Raw genomic sequence first — 19372 nt, forward strand, 5'->3', positions numbered from 1 at the left:
TCTCGCACATGAATGCGTGCGCAGAAAACATTTCATACTGGATACAGCTGCTCGGCCGCCCACCTAAATATATGCCACACACAGAACATTACCGCCAGAAACTGAAACTGGTGTGTCCCTGCCTCAGCGTAGGTAACCAGCAACGTCACAACCCATTTCAATTTTGCAGTCATTCATTGGTAGCTCGCTAGTATAGGGCACTACCAATAAACGATTGCAAAATATATTAGTAGCCTGGCCCCGTCCCTCCTTGTCGAATCATCAAGTTTCTGGCCCAAATCGGACCAATGAGAAGTGTTTTCACCCAGGCCCGCCCAGCATACTGCACACCTGCCACCTTAATCATTATATGAAGACGGAGGCAATCAGCGTGTCGTGCTGCAGGCCTCCTCCCTCGCACATTAGTTCAAACTAAAAAGGCTGTTCCGCAGTGCCAGTAAGTAAGCCCTTTCACCAGTATTACATTTTTCTGCAATGTAAGCTTTTAAATGTATTGTTATGCTGAATAACGTTTTATAGTATGGGGCCTGTGGTTGCAGCTCTTCTTCCACTGCTGCTGGCTTTTAACTTTTGCAGCGAAATCTTGTTTTCTTGTGTTAAAGTTAAAAGCCAGGAGCAGTGACGGAAGAACAGCAGCTGTGGGCCCCACACGATAAAACGTTATTTACCAAAATAAGCAATTTGAATGCTTTGTAGACACATAACACTGAACACTAGTACAAAGCTGATGGCAGAAATACAAGACTATCTGAACCCTGCCACTCAACAAAAAATTGCCTTGAGTGGCACGTTCAGGTAATCTTGTTTTTCTCTAATCAGCTGTGTGCCAGTGTTCAGTGTTATATGTGTCTACAAAGCATTCAAGAGACTGATTATGCTAAATAACATGTTATAGTATGTGGGGCTCAGGGCTGCAGCTCTTCCTCGTCTTCTGCTGGATTTTAACTTTTGCGGCGAAATAAATCTTTTTTTAAAGTTAAAAACCGGTAGCAGTGGGGAAAGAACTGCAGCTGTGAACCCCACACACTATAAAACATTATTTAGCGTACTAAGCCATTTGGATGCTTCGTAGACAGATATAACACTGAACACTGGCACACAGCTGATGGCAGAAAAGCAAGATTACCTGAACGTGTCACTCCAGTGGCACATTCAGGTAGACTTGGTTTTCTTGTTTTTCTGCCATCAGCTGTGTACTAGTGTGCAGTGTTATATTTATCTGCAAAGCATAGAAATGGCTCCTTGTGTTAAATAACTTTTTATAGAATTATTCCTCCACTGCTGCTGGCTTTTAAGTTAAAAAATAGATTTATTTTGCCCTGAGTGGCACATTCAAGTAGTCCTGTTTTCTGTCATCAGCGCACATGCTTGCAATTGTATAAAGTAAAGCTATAAGTCCTACAACGCATTGAGTTATGCTAGTTCTTCAAAGCCTTGTACTGGTTAAAGGTGCCACACATTATGGGTCCAATTGGCCGCTATTCAGGACAGCTCACCAACCGTGCCGTACCATAATGCTGCTACATATATTACACAGGCAGTCGTCACTGGAGTTTGACCTTCCTGCAGAGCAGGCTCAAATCCATTGGTGTGCTTAACTGAGTGTGGGGTAGTGGCTTTGGAAGTGGTGAGCTGCCAACTGGTAGTGTCTTGTGCAACTGCTTCCTCTGCCAGTCGTTAATTGTTAGCCAAGACCACTTTGGAATCAGGGAAATAGGCAGGTGGAGCCAGGAGAGGAAGTTGGTGGAGCCAGGAGAGGAAGTGGGTGGATCTGGGGATGTGGGTGTGGCCTCCTACAAAAATTTTAGCACCTGCACTTAATATTTTACAGATTAAGCAGTGTGTTCAAGGCACAAAACTTTCATAAATGATGTCCGCACAGTACTTAATTTGAGGCAGTGATTTCCACTTGATTGTCAACACCGGCACTTGTGGCAGTCTGCCACAAGGTGGCGGTGTCTGAGATGACCACAACAACAGTCAATTACTGATTCAGTAGACATTAAAAATGACTATTACCTGCCGCCCAAGCCATTCTTATAGCTTTGGGGGCCTTGAATAGTCTGAATTATCACACTTGTAGGAGTGTGATGATAAGTAGTTGTGTTGTTACTACCATTGGCAGCACGGCAAGGGCAATGTGTGGTGCAAGCAGCAGTGGCCTCCTGACGAGAGCCCTGGCACTTATTTGTTTTACAATTTAAGCACTGGGACCACACTATCCTGCATGCATGGGCGTAGAGCAAACACCTGCAGTCCCTGCAGCAAAGAGGTGCCCCCAACCCCCATTCCTCCCAAGGGGCATACATTACTCAAGGGCGTAACACAGGCCCCCGCAGCCCCCGCGGTGCGGGGGCCCCCAAGCTCCAGGGGCCCCCCTCAGCACAGCACTCGGGCTGCAGAGCTCCTGATTGAGCCCGGAGGGAGCCCCTCCATGTCCCTTGCAGGGAGGCCCCCTCGAGTTTCGTTACGCCAGTGACATTACTGTGAGATTTGGGAGGTGCTGGGGGGGCATCATCACATTCTGTGGAGGGAGGGGCTCCATCATTTTGCGTTACACCACTGCCTGCATGGGTCTGTGTCTGGCCTGGGTTTGGGCATTACTTTTACATGTGTATGAGAAACGAGTTACTTGTTTTGCATCGTACCGTTTTGGTTACATTTCCTCAACTCCTAAATGCACTTTTATCATTTACTGCCTTCTCTGCAGCCTCCTGTCATCTCATGCATTATTTAACACTTTGTCACCCTCTCAGAAAGCTGACAACATGCATGTCATGTCAGATGTGAACTTCAAGGAAATGTCACTGCACTACTGAAGCAGCGGGGAGTTCTCTTACCGTCAGAACCTGTAAATAATATATAATTTCACTAAGGACATGGCATTCCGAAATAACAAGCCTTTAATGCGACTTGGTCTGTGACAAAGTGGAAGTTTAGACTGCAGCGCGTGCAGCCGATGCCAGCATAGGGGCTCGTGTGATGCCACATTACAGCTGCTAATCTCCCTTTGAAAGTTTTACACAGCACCGCAGGCGCCCTTCTGTTCTTTTCTGACATCCACTGAACCATTCGTCTAGTTGGACTGACTGCCCGTCTACTCCAATATTTACGTTTATTTGTGAGGGTATTCCAGGTTTGGAGGTGTTGTATACAATTGTGACATATACAGCCCTGACGAATGCCCCAGATCCATGCATGGTGTGCTGCTCCGGTACAGGTTTGATTTTTCTTTGGATTTTAGGACTTGTAGTCTTGTTTATCCATTATATACAGAACGTCAAGACCCAGAATTCAAAAGGAAGAACTTGACCTGGGACAGCACATCACACATGTACCTGGTAAGCTTGGCAGCTAAGTATATGTCCAGTCATATCTCACAGTCTCTGGAAGATGTAAGGAAGTTTTTGAAAATGCTGGGTCGCATTTTTCCCTGAAATAAAACTCAAGAACAATTTACTTACTACTCATAATCATGTTTAAAGCTTGCTTTGCTCTGATAGTTTGAAGAATGCACCCCTCAGGGCATCGCCTCTACACTAGCATCATCTCCCATCTCTACATGCAAGACCTTGTGGCTAAAATAACAAAATCAGCTTACAGCGATTCCACTTACCAGCCATCCTAGCAAATTACTTCTCTCTGGTAGTACCTGGTTCTTTCAAATTCTAGGTCCAGGTAAAACTGTCTGAGTCTGTCCAAAGCTGCTTTAAGTCCTCTCCTGAGGGCTGAAGGGAGATCCGTACATCAACTTCACAATTACTAAAGCGTGGTTGGTGATTTTTAAAAAGGGTGGGGTGTTTACATTTTTTAATATGTTTTTGGCTTCTTTATTTCGTTTAAAATATGAATCCAGCAAACAAAGGAAATCTGCCTCACTGGGGGTTCATGTTGCTACTTTCTACACAATTCATGTTTTTCATTAATACTTAGAAAAAATATTCTGTTATACTCCATATTCAGTAAATAGTATGGGAAATGTAATATTTTTCCGAAAGGTAGACAGAATGAACAGAATTTGTGTCCAGGTCTCTTAGGCCCTTCCCTGCGTACCAGCTGAAAAGTTGCTCAAAACTGGGCAAATAAGAAGGGTCCCAGCCCAGACTCATTAGCTGGCAACAGTACTTTTAGAAAGACTTTGCTGGATCTGGTGGCTTAGTGGACTAATGCATCCACCGCAGGGGCCTGTGCTCTCCTGGTCACAGGTTCAATTATTGGCAGGTCCATGCAGCCTTTCATCCTTTTGAGGATAATAAATTGAGTACCATTGAGTTGGGTAACAATAAGCATCTGTTATTCAGGGCCAAGAGAGGCCCCATTGGGGGTGAATTTGCGCTTTACGAATACACGTTATTAATCCAATTTATACTTCGAATGATAAAGAGAAAAGGTTCTGTGTAAATAGACTTATTCAGGGTTCAGTGGGCTCACTCTGTTCCACCAGGTCAGTAGAGGGCTGATTATCTGGTGACTACAACCCACCATATTTCCCATTCTACGCCCGGCAGGCGGAAACCTCTGTCCCTACAGGCACTGGAGATTTGCTATGCGGGCACCATGGCCTATGCACACTCACGATCAGTTTTTGTTTTTCGAAAACAAATCCCAAGCAGGGGTTTGTTGTTGAAAAACAAAAAAAATACTGTCCCTCATGCGCTCAGAGGTTTATTTCCCCAGCGTGTGGGAGCCAATGATCCTATTTTCTGGCCAAGACTGCCAAAAAGATGTCAGAACGTCTGATCGGTCTGATGTCCATTGACCGACATCACTTTGTCAGTCGGGCCATCAGCAAAATGTTTCGACTGCCAGAAACATGTGGTTCCCCTGACTCTAAATAGAGATACGGAACAGCAAGTTTGGTGGCCAGGGTACTCCGCTGCCGTTGTGGTGGAGTACCTGGAGTACGATGACTGCCAAGCTCTGCATAAGGCCCCGTCAAAATGTATAAGCATTATAACCATTTCAGGTAATGTGTTTGTGCATTTCATAAACTAGCTGGATATGATTTTTTTAATAAGCCCTTGACTTTTGCTGGAATTAATTGAAACAGAAATGCGTTAAATGCTTAAGGCAGGGAAAGGACCTCTGGGCGCAATCAAAGAGTCAAATACCATCCAAATGATTTTGCCAGAAGACTGCAGAACAAAAACAAGGAGGAAAAAACCTGGGAAAGGAAATAACCAAGCATAATGTTAGCTTCACAAGGACAAGGCTCTCATTTTTGGCATATCTTGCCTCAAGGCCGCAGCACCCAGTGGTGGGTGAGCCTGTGAAGGCTTGAGCCTGGCTTGATGTCTGGCTGTGGCTCAGCTTGGGGTCCTCTTGGGCCCTCGAGCACAAAGCGATTCGAGCTTTCATGTGTCTTCAGCTTCCCACCCACACTGTGAGGTTGTGCACCATGAATGAAAGACAAAGCACTCATGGAGCAGGAGAACGAGAACCCATTTTATAATCTGGGCATTGAGCCAGTACCTGAAGCCCAATGCCTGAGGCCAGATGTGGACCATTTTTTTCTCCGTACTTTTGTCAGTGTTGGGGCTAGCTCTCGCTGCTCTACGGAACTCTAGAGGCTTCAGCAGGCCCTCCCCAACCCAGGATGGCCTGTTGGCTGGCCATTGTCATTCTGGCTTAGCATGTGGTGCGCCTCTTCCCAGCGCAGCCTTTGTACGCAACCAGGACGCCTCTGCCACGGAGAACACTGATTCTGACCAGCAGAGTTCACCTTCCTTTCTCAAGGAGAGGTGGTGGAGGCTTTCGAGGGAGTTCTGCTTTGGCTCCTGGGTCCCCATTCAAGGCAGGACACAAGTCCTAAAAAACAGAACTGGGGAGACTTACAAGTTAGGCAGTATGCAAGTGACCTCATGGAGTGTGACATCACAGTGTGTGATATTACGACATGTGACATCACAGGAAGTGGCATCACAACCCATGACCTCACAGGAAGTGACATCACAAGAAGTGATATCAGATCTGAAGATCTCACACATATGTCTAGCCGGTCTATCATAAGTACTTTTGAGCTCATTCCAATATTTACCAAATGAGATTTTGCAAAGGGATTGTGCCAATAAAGTAATGCAGCCCAGACACAAAGGGGCTCATTTACGAGCCCCTTGCGCCGCCAGTACGTCACTTTTTCCCATTTGAAAGTGACGCACAGGTGGTGCAAGGGGCTTGAAAATAAGCCCCAAAATCTGGGACTCATCTCATACATGTACTTTTTAAAACCCTGCCACAAACAAATTAACAGCAAGGAGAAATGTGGCAGTAAATCTGCTCGTTTTAATTTGTTCCAAAGTCTGCATTTTAAATATGTTATGGGGTTCTGGCTCCTGCTGCAGAGATCTTTGTGTGCCCAGCTACCGGTGTGGAATAATAATAATGGTAAGGTAACTCTGAAGGTTAAAGTATTTGCTGGAGACAAGTGTTTTGCTTAGTCCCAGTTTCGAATCTTCGAATTTCACGGTGGCCAGGTGAGCCATGTCTAGGGTTTTGTGAAGCAAAAACCGGGACAGGCTAGACATAAAAGTAGGACTAAAACCTTCAAACCTTACTTCTGTGTCTGGCCTGACACGATTTTTGCAACAAGCCGCCCCACCCTTAGCTATGGAAAGACTTCTAGCCTCTACCCTGCGTACCCCTGCCCTCCTCTCCTCTCTGCTGCATCAGACGTGAACCTGCGTTGCATGAAACAGATACATTATTAAATGAAAGCACACGTTTTATTTCTCCTTTGCAGGATGACTTTACCTTTGTCTCAAAAACCGGGACATGTATTTAAATTTAAGGAATGCTTCAGGACACGGGAGAGTCCTCTGAAAATCGGGACTACGCAGAGAAATCCGGGACGTCTGGTCACCCTAGGCATGTCCCAATCGGACCAGCCGTCTGGTGGCTAAATGGCACAATTTGAAAACACAAAAACCTTGGATAAATCCATGCTTCCCTGCTTTTTCAAGTTGTGGCGTCCTAGAAATAGCTTCGGCAGGCCAAAAATATGAAGTAAGCCAAACTGAAGAAAGCAAACATTTACGCTAAAGAAATTTCACACTGGTGTGAAAAGCGGCAGTTAACGTAAGCAGAACCCTGTGACGTTGCAAGTGTAAATTGTTAAATATGGGATTATAAAAAGCAGTTTACGGCTACTAAATGAAACCAATAACATCACAAAGTAAAGAGAAACAAACCGAGATTGCAAAACGTTTGTCCTAATTACATTTTTCTCACCATTGAGGGAAAAATAGAACGTGATAACATTTTCCAGCAGAGGGCGCAATGTGTCCACCATACGCTTAAGCGTCTGTCAGCCGCGCGGTGTGAGAAGCCTCGTGCGGGCTCTGGCGCTCTTCCTTTCCTTCAAAGATGAGGACGCCACGGGGATCCATCTGCAATTCCCACACAGCCTCTGCGAGGTTTTGATTCCTGATACAGTTCTGACTGTGAGGCGGCTTTGGCCTGACAAGCGTGCATCCACTTATAACCTTAGCGCGTCTGCTTTAAGCAAAGGCCTGGTTTCAGGAAAGGTTAGTGTGAATCCTAGTAAGAAAGGGACTGAGGAAATGATCATTAAAAGAAGTTGCTGTGAGAACAGCCCTGGTTGGGTTCCATTCCGGCCCGTCTCAAGCAGCCATGTCTGTCGCCGCCGCACTGCAGTGTGATCCGAAGGGGCTGTGAGTTGCTGCGGTTCATCTTTCTGGCTGGCTTGAATGCCCCCTGTGAATATGCTCAGACTCTTTGATAAAGGAGTCACCCAGTGCATCAGACAGCCCTACAGATCCTCAACGGGTGGCATGTAACCAAAATAGAAATAAAATATAAGAATGTTCATGCATTTGACCTAAGAAGAGGTTGTGCATTCATAAACGACAGGGTTCTCCAAAGCTGCTACTTGGCCGTCAGCAGTGAATTTTCTTTTACTAAGGACAATAAAGCCATCAATTTATACTTTGTCGATCTCACATTGTACTTAAGGGGGATATTTACAAGAAAATGCTGGAACGCGGTGTTTCGCCAAATTTGGCAAGGCCACGCTCCGACATTTTCAAAAGGCAGGAATGCACCTTATTTACAAAAATATGGTGCCTCCCTGTGTTTACCCTACCACTGGCGCAAAAGAAGCTGCCTAGCGCCAGCACTAGCACCCTTGTGCCATTTTGCAAGGGTGCCTTCACTGCAGGGGGGATTGTTTAAGTGCAGGAAGGGACACCTTCCTCCACATAAAAAATCAATAATGGCGATTTACAATTTATATGTGTGCTGCAAATGCAGTACATATAGAAAGAGAAAACAAGCATTGGCATAGCCAATAGGTCTCGCCGGTTGGACCTTATAAGTGTTTAGCCATGCAATACATTATCAGAATAGCCAATGTGTCACAAAAACCCAAATAATTATATGAAAATGGTCTGATAATCATCCGGAGTGTCCTGGATGGTCTTTGTTCCATCATCATCTGTGCAGCGCCAGTCTGACTGTGCCCCGGGGCTAGTCTAGTTCATGCACCGAGGTAGCTATTTACAGCTGTCACAGTTTCAGCCAATCACAGAGTGACTCAAAGTTGCAGCCATCCCGAGGCTCAGCCAATGAGAGAAGAATTAAGGTGGGCCTACTGAAACCTGCGACGTCCTGGGCCAAAACCAGATGAAGCGAGTGTAATACTGCTAGTCTTTCTAACCAATCCGAAACTGGTAACAGTTTTCAAACGAATTTTTAAGCACAATACAGTTTATATGGCCCCACAGCCTATAAACTACTGGCAAGCCCTCACTAGCCGTTGAATCCTGGGGTTTGTGGCCCTGCCGGTTATAACGGATGAACAAGAGAGCAAGCCCAGAATGCAAGAGCCTACTCAAACTTTAGCGTGGCGTTGGTGCCTGGTATGGGTACTGTTAGTCCCAAAATACACCATTTTGTTGAGTGGCACGTGGTCGTGGATCGACAGAGGGCCCCGGGACTAGTGTTTGTGGGGTTGGGTGCATCACCACGCTGACATCTGACACTTGAGGGCAGAGGTTATGTGCTTGGCCCAGCTGCGACTGCTGTGGAAACAGGTGTTTTTGTGGCAATATGCGTGTATTAGGTGTAAGACAAAGGTGGGGCATCTCAGCCTGAGACACATGGCGAGAAACAGCGAGGCTGTCAAGGGTGTGTGATTTGTATAAGGCACTGCATTCTTTTTTTTTTATTCAGCTACCTGGTTCATTCGGAGTAAGATATATTTGCGCCTTAATGACCATGAAGCAAAAATTATTGTTAACATCTGATGGCAGATAGCAGCTAAAGGCATTAACCCGATTTATTTTTAGGCAGACTCGATTGGTGCTTAATCTGTGCCAGTGTTTGTGGGTGCTCAGCTCCGGGTCCTATTTTAGAGCACTAGAACTAGTTGCAGTGGGTACTGATAAAAAATGCATTCTGTTGTCTCTTAGGACTTCTTTTTTTGGTTCTCACAGGCAGCAGGCTGTGCGCGTGCTACTGCATTAACGCACACTGTGGCCATCTTGACATATCTGAAGCAAGCCATAGGGCATAGGCACATGCAAGCTGAAGAGATAACACCCCCGGCCACGCCAGTCAGCCAAGTTTGATGACCCCTAACAGTAAAGCCACCAGACTCAATTCGATCTCCGCCTTTTTCCTGTGGCATCATTGGTGGAAGTGGCCACTGGCCGCCGCAGAGTGGGCGGTGCCAGAATGCGAAGGACCTCCTATTAACACCTGGGACCCTTGAACACCTGGGACCTTTGACACTTAATTTTTTTGTATTTCTTTCTATTTGAAAATCAAGTGCTGGCGATCTAGGAGTCTGGAGTGTGTTTGAAATGAGGGCTTTGAAGAAGGGATGGCAGGGAGGGGCTTTCGTTGTAATGGAAGAAATTTCAAGTATGGACCAATGTCACTTTACAAATGAGCTTTTGTGGATGTTTACAGTAGAGGGCTTCTGCAGTCATACCTTGACATGTGAGGTGATGGACGGCCCTGCTGAGAAGGGCTGCTGTGCTTCGTGTGGAGCACAGCAGGCCTGCTCAGAAGGGAGGTACTGTCCCATGGAAGGTGCAGGGGCCCTGCTGACCGGCGATGGTACTGGTTCCGGCTGTCAGAGGCACCGCCTCTCAGTTGAGAAGACCTTATTTTGCCCCAGTAAAAGCAGTACAGTCTAGATAAGTAGTGCTGGTGCTTTGATTTAAGGGTATAGCAGAAATGCTGATATTGCTTGTAATTGTTTACAAACACTGCTGTGACATGGTGGTATATACTACTATAAATGGCTAACCCTGTTAAGAGCCTGACAGACTTCTATGGAAAGCTGCCCTTGTAGTGGTGACTTGATAGATTTCGGAATTACATTATTTTCCGGGCATGCAGTTACATGTCTCGGAGTCGGGCGTCATAAACTAACCCTCTACCCTACTCCTGCCCCCCTCCTCCACCCACCCGCCCGTCTTGTCCCAGCCACGTGCCTCTATTGATGCCGAGTTCCTGGAGATATTTTCCAGCTGCAGCCCTCATCCCAAGCTCCCTCTGCAGGGTCAGTGCTTCATAGGGTGAATTTCGTGGGAGAAAATGTATGTTTGAGAACAAGAGTTGTGCTAAAGGGCAACTAGCAACAGCAGATGGAAATAAATAGGAAAAATGTGATTCAAGTGAGGCTGCACAGAGCTGCGATACCATATGAATTATTAACGCCCAATATTAGCAACTGGGGAATTACCTAGGAGTATTACTGAGAGCACATATCTCCACGATTGGACACCTGCCTTCCAAACTGAACCCGAAACTTCTCTTAAAGTAGAAGTTATTGAAAAAGTATGAAAACCACTCAGGCCTGGAGAAGGCCCGTTATTTAATCACTACCACAGAATTACCAAAAACACTTGGGGACATATCATCAAGGGCTGGCGATATAATTATCGCCGCTTTAGCGTCCGTTTTTGGGCGAAAAGCGGTGATAATTATATCGCATAATTTACAAAGACACGCTATCGCGTGTTCCCTTGATTCAGCTCCTGTTTAGTTCATGCCTCGCTTTGCATCTCTAATGAGATGCAAAGTAGGCGTTCCCTGCAAAAACTATGGGAAAATGATCTCTAACTGTCCTTCTCCGTATTTACAATACGGCCCAGGACACCCATAGCGATATTAAAAACAGTGCTGACCGCTGTTATCGCTGGAATTCTATGTCTGCTTTTTTTATGACTACCCTATCTTTGACATTGGAGGTGGATTCAGTGGCTGAATCCACATCTCCTTATTATCAAGATTTCTCCTATCGCTGCGGGAATATCGCTGGATTTCCAGCGCTATTCCCGCATAACGCCGCTTTTTCAGGATTATGTATCGCCCTGGAGAAACGCGTTGTTGATAACTTGTTATCCGGGCAATAAATTCCAGAGATAGGCGGCGATAAATATGAAAGCGCTAAACGCGCTTTGCGATATTTATCGCCGTCTGTTGCTGATATGCCCCAAAGCTTGTTTAAAGGATATTCTCATGCGCTAAAGAGCCAATTATAAATTGCGTTGCTACACACCATATACACAGTATGAAGAACATGCACATTCTGGAGCTGGCAAATGTCTGTCTAGTCGAAGGAGCTGCCTAGCAAGAGTGAAGCGCCAAACACTGCCCCTTTATTTACACTAGGTGTATAAAAAACTACAGATGGGATTCAATTAAATAAACCAAGCTTGTGTGGCTGCTGCAGATCTGGGATTGCAAAACACACAAGATGATGGACGGAATGTTGCACATTGGCAAAACATTCACCCCCAGTCACAGATCTGGGTTTAATCCATTGTTATTTTGCTCACCACGCCACCCCAGTTCAGACATGGACATATGCAAATCAGTCTTGACCCTGTGCCTCATGGGAACAGTCCAGCCCAAACTGCCAAGCCAGATCCTCCCTGGACTGGAAACAAGTATCCTAGGAACGGTTTTGGGGCTTCACCCCTCTTCAGCCAGGATAGCTTGATTCCAGTGGCACAGTGAGCCCAGGACCCACGTCTGGGCATACCCTTTCGACATAGGGCGAACAGCAAAACATACATGATGATGGACGGAATGATGCACACTGGCAAAACATTCACTCCCAATCACAGATCTGGTTTTAAACCATCGTTATTTTGCTCACCACGCCACCCCAGTTCAGACATGGCCATATGCAAATCAGTCTTGACCCTGTGCCTCATGGGAACAGTCCAGCCCGAACTGCCAAGCCATGTCTTCCCTGGACCGGAATCAAGCATCCTAGGACCGGTTTCAGGGTTTCACCCCTCTTCAGCCAGGATAGCTTGACTCCAGTGGCGTAATGAGCACGGGACCCACGTCTGGGCATACCCTTTCCACATAGGGCGAACAGCAATACACACAAGATGATGGACGGAATGTTGCACATTGGCAAAACATTCACCCCCAGTCACAGATCTGGGTTTAATCCATCGTTATTTTGCTCACCACGCCACCCCAGTTCAGACATGGCCATATGCAAATCAGTCTTGCCCCTGTGCCTCATGGGAACAGTCCAGCCCGAACTGCCAAGCCATGTCTTCCCTGGACCGAAATCAAGCATCCTAGGACCGGTTTCGGGGTTTCACCCCTCTTCAGCCAGGATAGCTTGACTCCAGTGGCGTAATGAGCACGGGACCCACGTCTGGGCATACCCTTTCTACATAGGGCAAACAGCAAAACACACAAGATGATGGAAGGAATGTTGCACATTGGCAAAACATTCACCCCCAGTCACACATCTGGGTTTAATCCATCGTTATTTTGCTCACCACGCCACCCCAGTTCAGACATGGCCATATGCAAATCAGTCTTGACCCTGTGCCTCATAGGAACAGTCCAGCCCGAACTGCCAAGCCATGTCTTTCCTGGACCGGAATCAAGCATCCTAGGACCGGTTTCAGGGTTTCACCCCTCTTCAGCCAGGATAGCTTGACTGCAGTGGCGTAATGAGCACGGGACCCACGTCTGGGCATACCCTTCCCACATAGGGCGAACAGCAAAACACACAAGATGATGGAAGGAATGTTGCACATTGGCAAAACATTCACCCCCAGTCACACATCTGGGTTTAATCCATCGTTATTTTGCTCACCACGCCACCCCAGTTCAGACATGGCCATATGCAAATCAGTCTTGACCCTGTGCCTCATAGGAACAGTCCAGCCCGAACTGCCAAGCCATGTCTTTCCTGGACCGGAATCAAGCATCCTAGGACCGGTTTCGGGGTTTCACCTCTCTTCATCCAGGATAGCTTGACTCCAGTGGCGTAATGAGTACGGGACCTACGTCTGGGCATACCCTTCCCACATAGGGTGAACAGCAAAACACACAAGATGATGGACGGAATGTTGCACATTGGCAAAACATTCACCCCCGTCACAGATCTGGGTTTAATCCATCGTTATTTTGCACACCATGCCACCCCAGTTCAGACATGGCCGTATGCAAATCAGTCTTGACCCTGTGGCTCATGGGAACAGTCAATTCAAGTTAAATATAAGCAGGCTATTAGGGAGGCAAAGTCTCAATTTTATGCAAACTCCATCCTACAGGCACCCAACGGCTCCAAGGCTCTCTTCAATATTGTAAGAGACCTTGGTAACCCTGGCTGCTTGGCCAATAGTATCACGCCATCGCAAAACCTGTGTGATGAGGTCGCTACCTTTTTTATCGACAAAGTCACGAACATTGTAGGAGGCCTTGATTGCAGTATAATGGAAATGCCCTCTACCAGCAAGGCTGTTAGTAGGGATGTTTTCCTGAACTGCTTTTCACCTCCCACAGAGGAGAGTTTTAGCACTATAGCCCGGCAAATCTCATCTGGCTCGCCTCTTGACCCCCTTCCCCACAAAATCTGGAAGGAGTTTGGCCCTAATCTATTCCCTGGTCTGTGGCAAATATGCTGTCAATCTTTGAACGAGGGAATAGTACCAGACTGCTGGAAACGGGCGATAGTCACTCCCCTGTTGAAAAAGCCTTCTCTGGACCCCACAATGCCTGTCAATTTCCGCCCTATATCTCTACTGCCATTTCCAGTTAAAATTCTGGAAAAAGTGGTCAGCAAGTCCCTGTCAAACTATCTGGAAGAGAATCAGCTGCTGGACAGGGACCAGTTTGGATTTCGGCCGGGGCATGGAACGGAAACTGCATTGACAACAGTACTGGACAGACTTCGTATGCGAGCCGACAATGGAAAGTCTTCAGTATTAGTGCTATTAGACATGTCGGCCGCGTTCGATACGGTTAGTCACACTATACTGTTGTCAAGACTGGAAAGTTTAGGGGTTCAGGGATGTGCCCTGGAATGGATACGCTCCTATTTAGCGGGCCGGCAACAGGCAGTTATGATGACACCCTTCATCTCCCCTTGGTCCCCGGTTCGTTTCGGTGTACCTCAGGGCTCGGCGGTTAGTCCGATCCTTTTTAATGTATATCTGGGCCCACTGAACCCCCTTATTAAATCTTTTGGGATCGAAGGGGTCAACTATGCGGACGATACCCAACTGCTGTTCTCCTTTGAAGGTGATGATGCGGTCCCCTTGAGTTCTTTTCAAGAGTGTATGGGGCAGGTTACAGATTGGTTGAAAACTAACTCCCTGCAGCTGAATGCTGACAAAACTGAGTTGCTGTTCTGTCATGCTGCTAGAATACCCAACCTTTTTCCGGGTGAGTTCAGGCTCCGAGCAGGGGACGCTCCCATAGAAGCCGCTAAAACAGTTCGCAATCTGGGGGTTATGGTGGATGAGAACCTCCAGATGCAAACTCAGGCCAACAAAACAATTAGCACCTGTTTTTCCCTGCTGAGAGCCCTCCGTCAAATTCTTCCACTCCTACCCAGTGAGGCAAGGCATTTGGTGGTCCAGAGTGTAATACTGAGTAGACTGGATTATTGTAACTCCTTGTATCTGGGTGCTCCCCAATACATCGTGCAGGGGCTGCAACAAATCCAGTCTTCGGCAGCCAAATTGGCACTGAATCGACAACGTGACTCCTCGGTGCAGCAGGCACTGAAGGATTTACACTGGCTGCCTATAAAAGACAGAATCAGTTTTAAATCCCTGGTCCTGGTCTATAAAGCCTTACACAATACAGGGCCGATACCCTTGCGAGAGCGCTTCTCGTGGTATGAACCTAAAAGACTTCTTCGTTCATCCAATCAAGGACTAGTTTCCATTGCTAAAATCAAACTAGCAAGGATGGACGGCAGGGCTTTTAGCACGGCAGCTGCATGCCTCTGGAATAAGATCCCCCAAGAATTGAGATTGGCCGGATCCTTGCTGGCCTTCAGAAGAGGCCTCAAGACCTGGCTCTTTGCCAAGAACAGATAGCAATTTTCCTGTTGAGCTGACTGAACGTTTAATGTGTCTCTATCATCATGTCTCCAAGCACCAGGATACCCGCTGGGTGACAGTTGCGCTATACAAAAGCAATATACAATACAATACAAAACATACAACAGTCCAGCCCGAACTGCCAAGCCATGTGTTCCCTGGACCGGAATCAAGCGTGCTAGGACCGGTTTCGGAGTTTCACCCCTCTTCAGCCAGGATAGCTTGACTCCAGTGGCGTAATGAGCACAGGACCCACATCTGGGCATACCCCTCCCATATAGGGCGAACAGCAAAACATACAAGATGATGGACGGAATGTTGCACATTGGCAAAACAATCACCCCCAGTCACAGATCTGGGTTTAATCCATCGTTATTTTGCACACCACGCCACCCCAGTTCAGATATGGCCATATGCAAATCAGTCTTGACCCTGTGGCTCATGGAAACAGTCCAGCCTGAACTGCCAAGCCATGTCTTCCCTAGACCGGAATCAAGCATCCTAGGACCGGTTTCAGGGTTTCACCCCTCTTCAGCCAGGATAGCTTGACTCCAGTGGCGTAATGAGCACGGCACCCACATCTGGGCATACCCTTCCCACATAGGGCGAGCAGCAAAACACACAAGATGATGGACGGAATGTTGCACATTGGCAAGACATTCACCCCCAGTCACAGATCTGGGTTTAATCCATCGTTATTTTGCTCACCACGCCACCCCAGTTCAGACATGGCCATATGCAAATCAGTCTTGACCCTGTGCCTCATGGGAACAGTCCAGCCCTAACTGCCAAGCCATGTCTTCCCTGGACCGGAATCAAGCATCCTAGGACCGGATCTGGGATGAACAGTTTATCTGCACTGGTACCATTAAGCAACTACCTCACATTAGGAGCCGTTCAACGTCGGAAAACTGCAACCCCCATAATGTAATGCCGATCAATTTAACACTTTTTCCAGAAATTAGCTTTGGAGGCTTGCCAATAAAGCCACAGGTCATTGCTATCCACGTTTAGGTAAATACAGTGCACAGTAACTGTTGTTAGGGAAAGTTACGACAGAGTACAGCTCATTTCTTCGATGAAGTATTCATTGTGCAGACATACCGTGTGCTCAGACAGTTCAGATTAAGAATGGGAAAGCCACTGCAGTTGTTCACACTAAAATATTCACTCCATATGCATTGCTCATGTGAAGTGCCCTAGAAATACCTACTTCACCACCACTCAATTACGACATGCTTGGTATAATGCGTTACCTGGAAAAAGGGGGGCAGGCCCAAAAGTGATCAGTGTTACGTTTTATTATCCATTTGGTGGTCTGTCCCGAAAGATGTTAAAGCCATCATTTCACTTGATCCTCCTGGTGGAACGCAGCATTTCTCGAGTCACCGCATAATGGAAGGAGCGCAAATAAGCTTTAATTCTGACTGCCAAAAAATGGGTACTTACCAGAGTTTGCGTATGCCGAGGGCTGTTCCATGCTCCATACAAGTTACCCTGCGACACTCCCTTCAGAAAACACAAACAAACAAAACAAGCGCACGTGCCTCGCGCTGATGAGGAGAGGAGTAGGCAGCAGGGGGAGGGAAGAGGGGAGGGGGCCTGCGCCTGTTTCCCTTGCGGGAGCAAGCAGGGACCATCTGTTAATTACAAACAGATGTTTTCCAAGCTCACCCCCGCAAGGGAATCGCCAAACGTGCACGCGTTGCCATTGAAAGCAATGCAATGAGTGCACGTTTTTGGCCTCAAAACCGAACCGATTACAAGAGGTCCCCCCTATGCAGCACATACGCGCTGCGTAGGCGAGACCTAAAAACGAGGAGAAGTTAATAATTTCTCCACGTTTCGCCATTCTAAGACTAGGTATTAGCTGGCCTTAGTATTTGGTGCTGCCCCAGCCTTGTAAATCTGGGGCAGCGTAAAAAAGCAATGGGTGTTGAGGTGGAACGCTTACTGCAAAACCCATTACCCGCCCCTTTGCTGCAGCACACTACGGCAGAACGGGGCATATTTAGAAGGTGGCGTTAAGCTTTGTTAAGTGGCTTAGCGCCACCTTGTAAATATGGGAAATGGTGCAACACCACCGGAGCGTCAGAAAAAGTGACGCTCTGGAGGCGTTATGTCCCCCTAAATATGCCCCCTATTGAGCAAAATAACTATCATGTTTATGTTTACGGTTATGTGTGTACTGGAATGGCAAGAATTTGTATGCCTTCTCGAGCCATCCTTTTATGGGTAGTCCGTCCCATACTACCCAAACCTAGATGGCTGAGACGTGATGACAATAACAGGAATAACCGCTGTGTCTGTCCAGTAAGTCTCTAACGAAATTACTATAATCACAATCACTGTTGGTTTGGGATCAGTGCTCACAAGCGCCACTTTTGCGACTAACACTGTGCCTTTCATCCTCACCTCGGATATTGTAAAACACTGTTCACAATACATGCCCCATGATGCCCTCTCAATGGAAAGACCAGAATTGTTTGGTGATACAGAAAGAGAGCTGAATACCAGGTCAGACACACACTCCTATGTGTTTGACACCACAATGGTTTTCAACCACTATTGCAATCTAAACAAACACAACGCAGCCAATGACACCACTGAAGTACTCCAAGAAGGCATTAACTCATCGGAAGCGTTCAAGATTTTTGGCCATGAAAAAAAATCAATCTCCTTGTATAGGATTAAAGTTTCATAATTCCTTCAAAGTTGACTATCTCATTACTTTCCACAACATGCTAGTGAGATGGTGTCCATTTGCTCAGAGTCCAGGAAGCACAGATAATGGACAAGGAGAAAGGACAAGGTGGAGGGTCTCATAAAGTTGAAATCAAATGGTACAGCGTAAGTGTGCTCACAAGGCAGTCGCAACTCACACTCACCTGCACCACAAGACCTGGTGTTGGACAGCTCTGCTCCGATCTTTCTTGTGAGATAAAGATGGTGTCTTGGCTTTCTGAGATACTGTCCTTCAATCTGTGGATTTCCACATGGCAAGGTGAGCAGCAGTCGGAGAGGCCAGCTGAGCTTCACTATGGCATCAGGCTTAGAGAAAATGACCAGAACTCAGGTCTACATCCTCTGGTATGCATGCGTTCAATGGTCCGCTATGGAGCATTGCCGAAAGAGTAGAGTCAAGAAGGCTGATTGGCAGCACACCCTCTGCAGCACAACCAGATGGTCCCTGGAAAAGAAGAAATGCAGTAGGGGCCATCATTTCTGCTGGCAGGACATTGGGTAGCCTGTGTGCAGCAAGCTGCTTCGAAACCTGTCCAAATCACCCTTCCTGACATTTGTGAAACCCTGTTTTTAAATGTTATTAAATCACCTCTACGGACGCCCACAATGTAGGGTGCCTGATATTTACAAGTGTCACGTGCAAAATTTAAGACAAGCCCCTAAAAGCTATTTTTATTGACAGGGTTGTAGCTGGCTCCAACAACATTTTAAAGAACACATTATAAACTTTAATTGATCACTTTTGAGAAGAAATGGCTAGCATAGTCATGCATCGCTGTCAGCAGATCGCTCTGTTTGTGGCTGCATCGCCGTCAGAAGTCCTGCCTTTCTGCAGCCACATCCCCATCAGACGTTCTTCCTGTGTGTGCATGGTCGTGTAGCCATCAGATGAGACACTGTGTGTGGCCGTATCAGCAAAAGAGGATCGGCCTGAGCATGGCTGCAGCACAAGCAAAAAAAACAGACAATGGGCCTGGGTGTGAGCCTAGAGAATCACCAAGTGTGAGGCACAAGTGTTTGCACTGTGGTCTATCCTTTACCTGGGAAGACACTCCCATCTGCTTGACAACCGGCATGGTGACTGTACCAGTGCAGGACCGCCAGATCAATGTCTGCAGGAGGGGTGCTCAAGCAGCCGGTATAGAGATGCCAGGCAGAATCACAAGTTAGTGCCATTGCCTCAAAGTGGGAAACTGTCAATTGCTCTGAGGAAGCTGGGCTGATACCTGAAGTATATTGATCCACCACAGGTGGCAAGAAAGTGTAAAAACTGACCTGTGAGACTG

General features: G+C 46.9%; 1 protein-coding gene and 1 non-coding gene across 6 annotated transcripts in view; one reads left to right on the plus strand and one right to left on the minus strand.

Annotated features, from left to right (window-relative positions):
- Positions 1-19372, plus strand: part of MYO18B (myosin XVIIIB) — a 1573426-nt gene that overhangs the window by 255989 nt on the left and 1298065 nt on the right. The window lies entirely within an intron of this gene.
- LOC146783956 (small nucleolar RNA SNORD2) lies at positions 16622-16694 on the minus strand. Its single transcript, XR_014971477.1, has one exon. It is a non-coding gene; the product is annotated as a small nucleolar RNA SNORD2 (small nucleolar RNA).

This window comes from Triturus cristatus, chromosome 11, assembly GCF_964204655.1.
Source record: "Triturus cristatus chromosome 11, aTriCri1.1, whole genome shotgun sequence".
NCBI classification, from domain to species: Eukaryota; Metazoa; Chordata; class Amphibia; order Caudata; family Salamandridae; genus Triturus; species Triturus cristatus.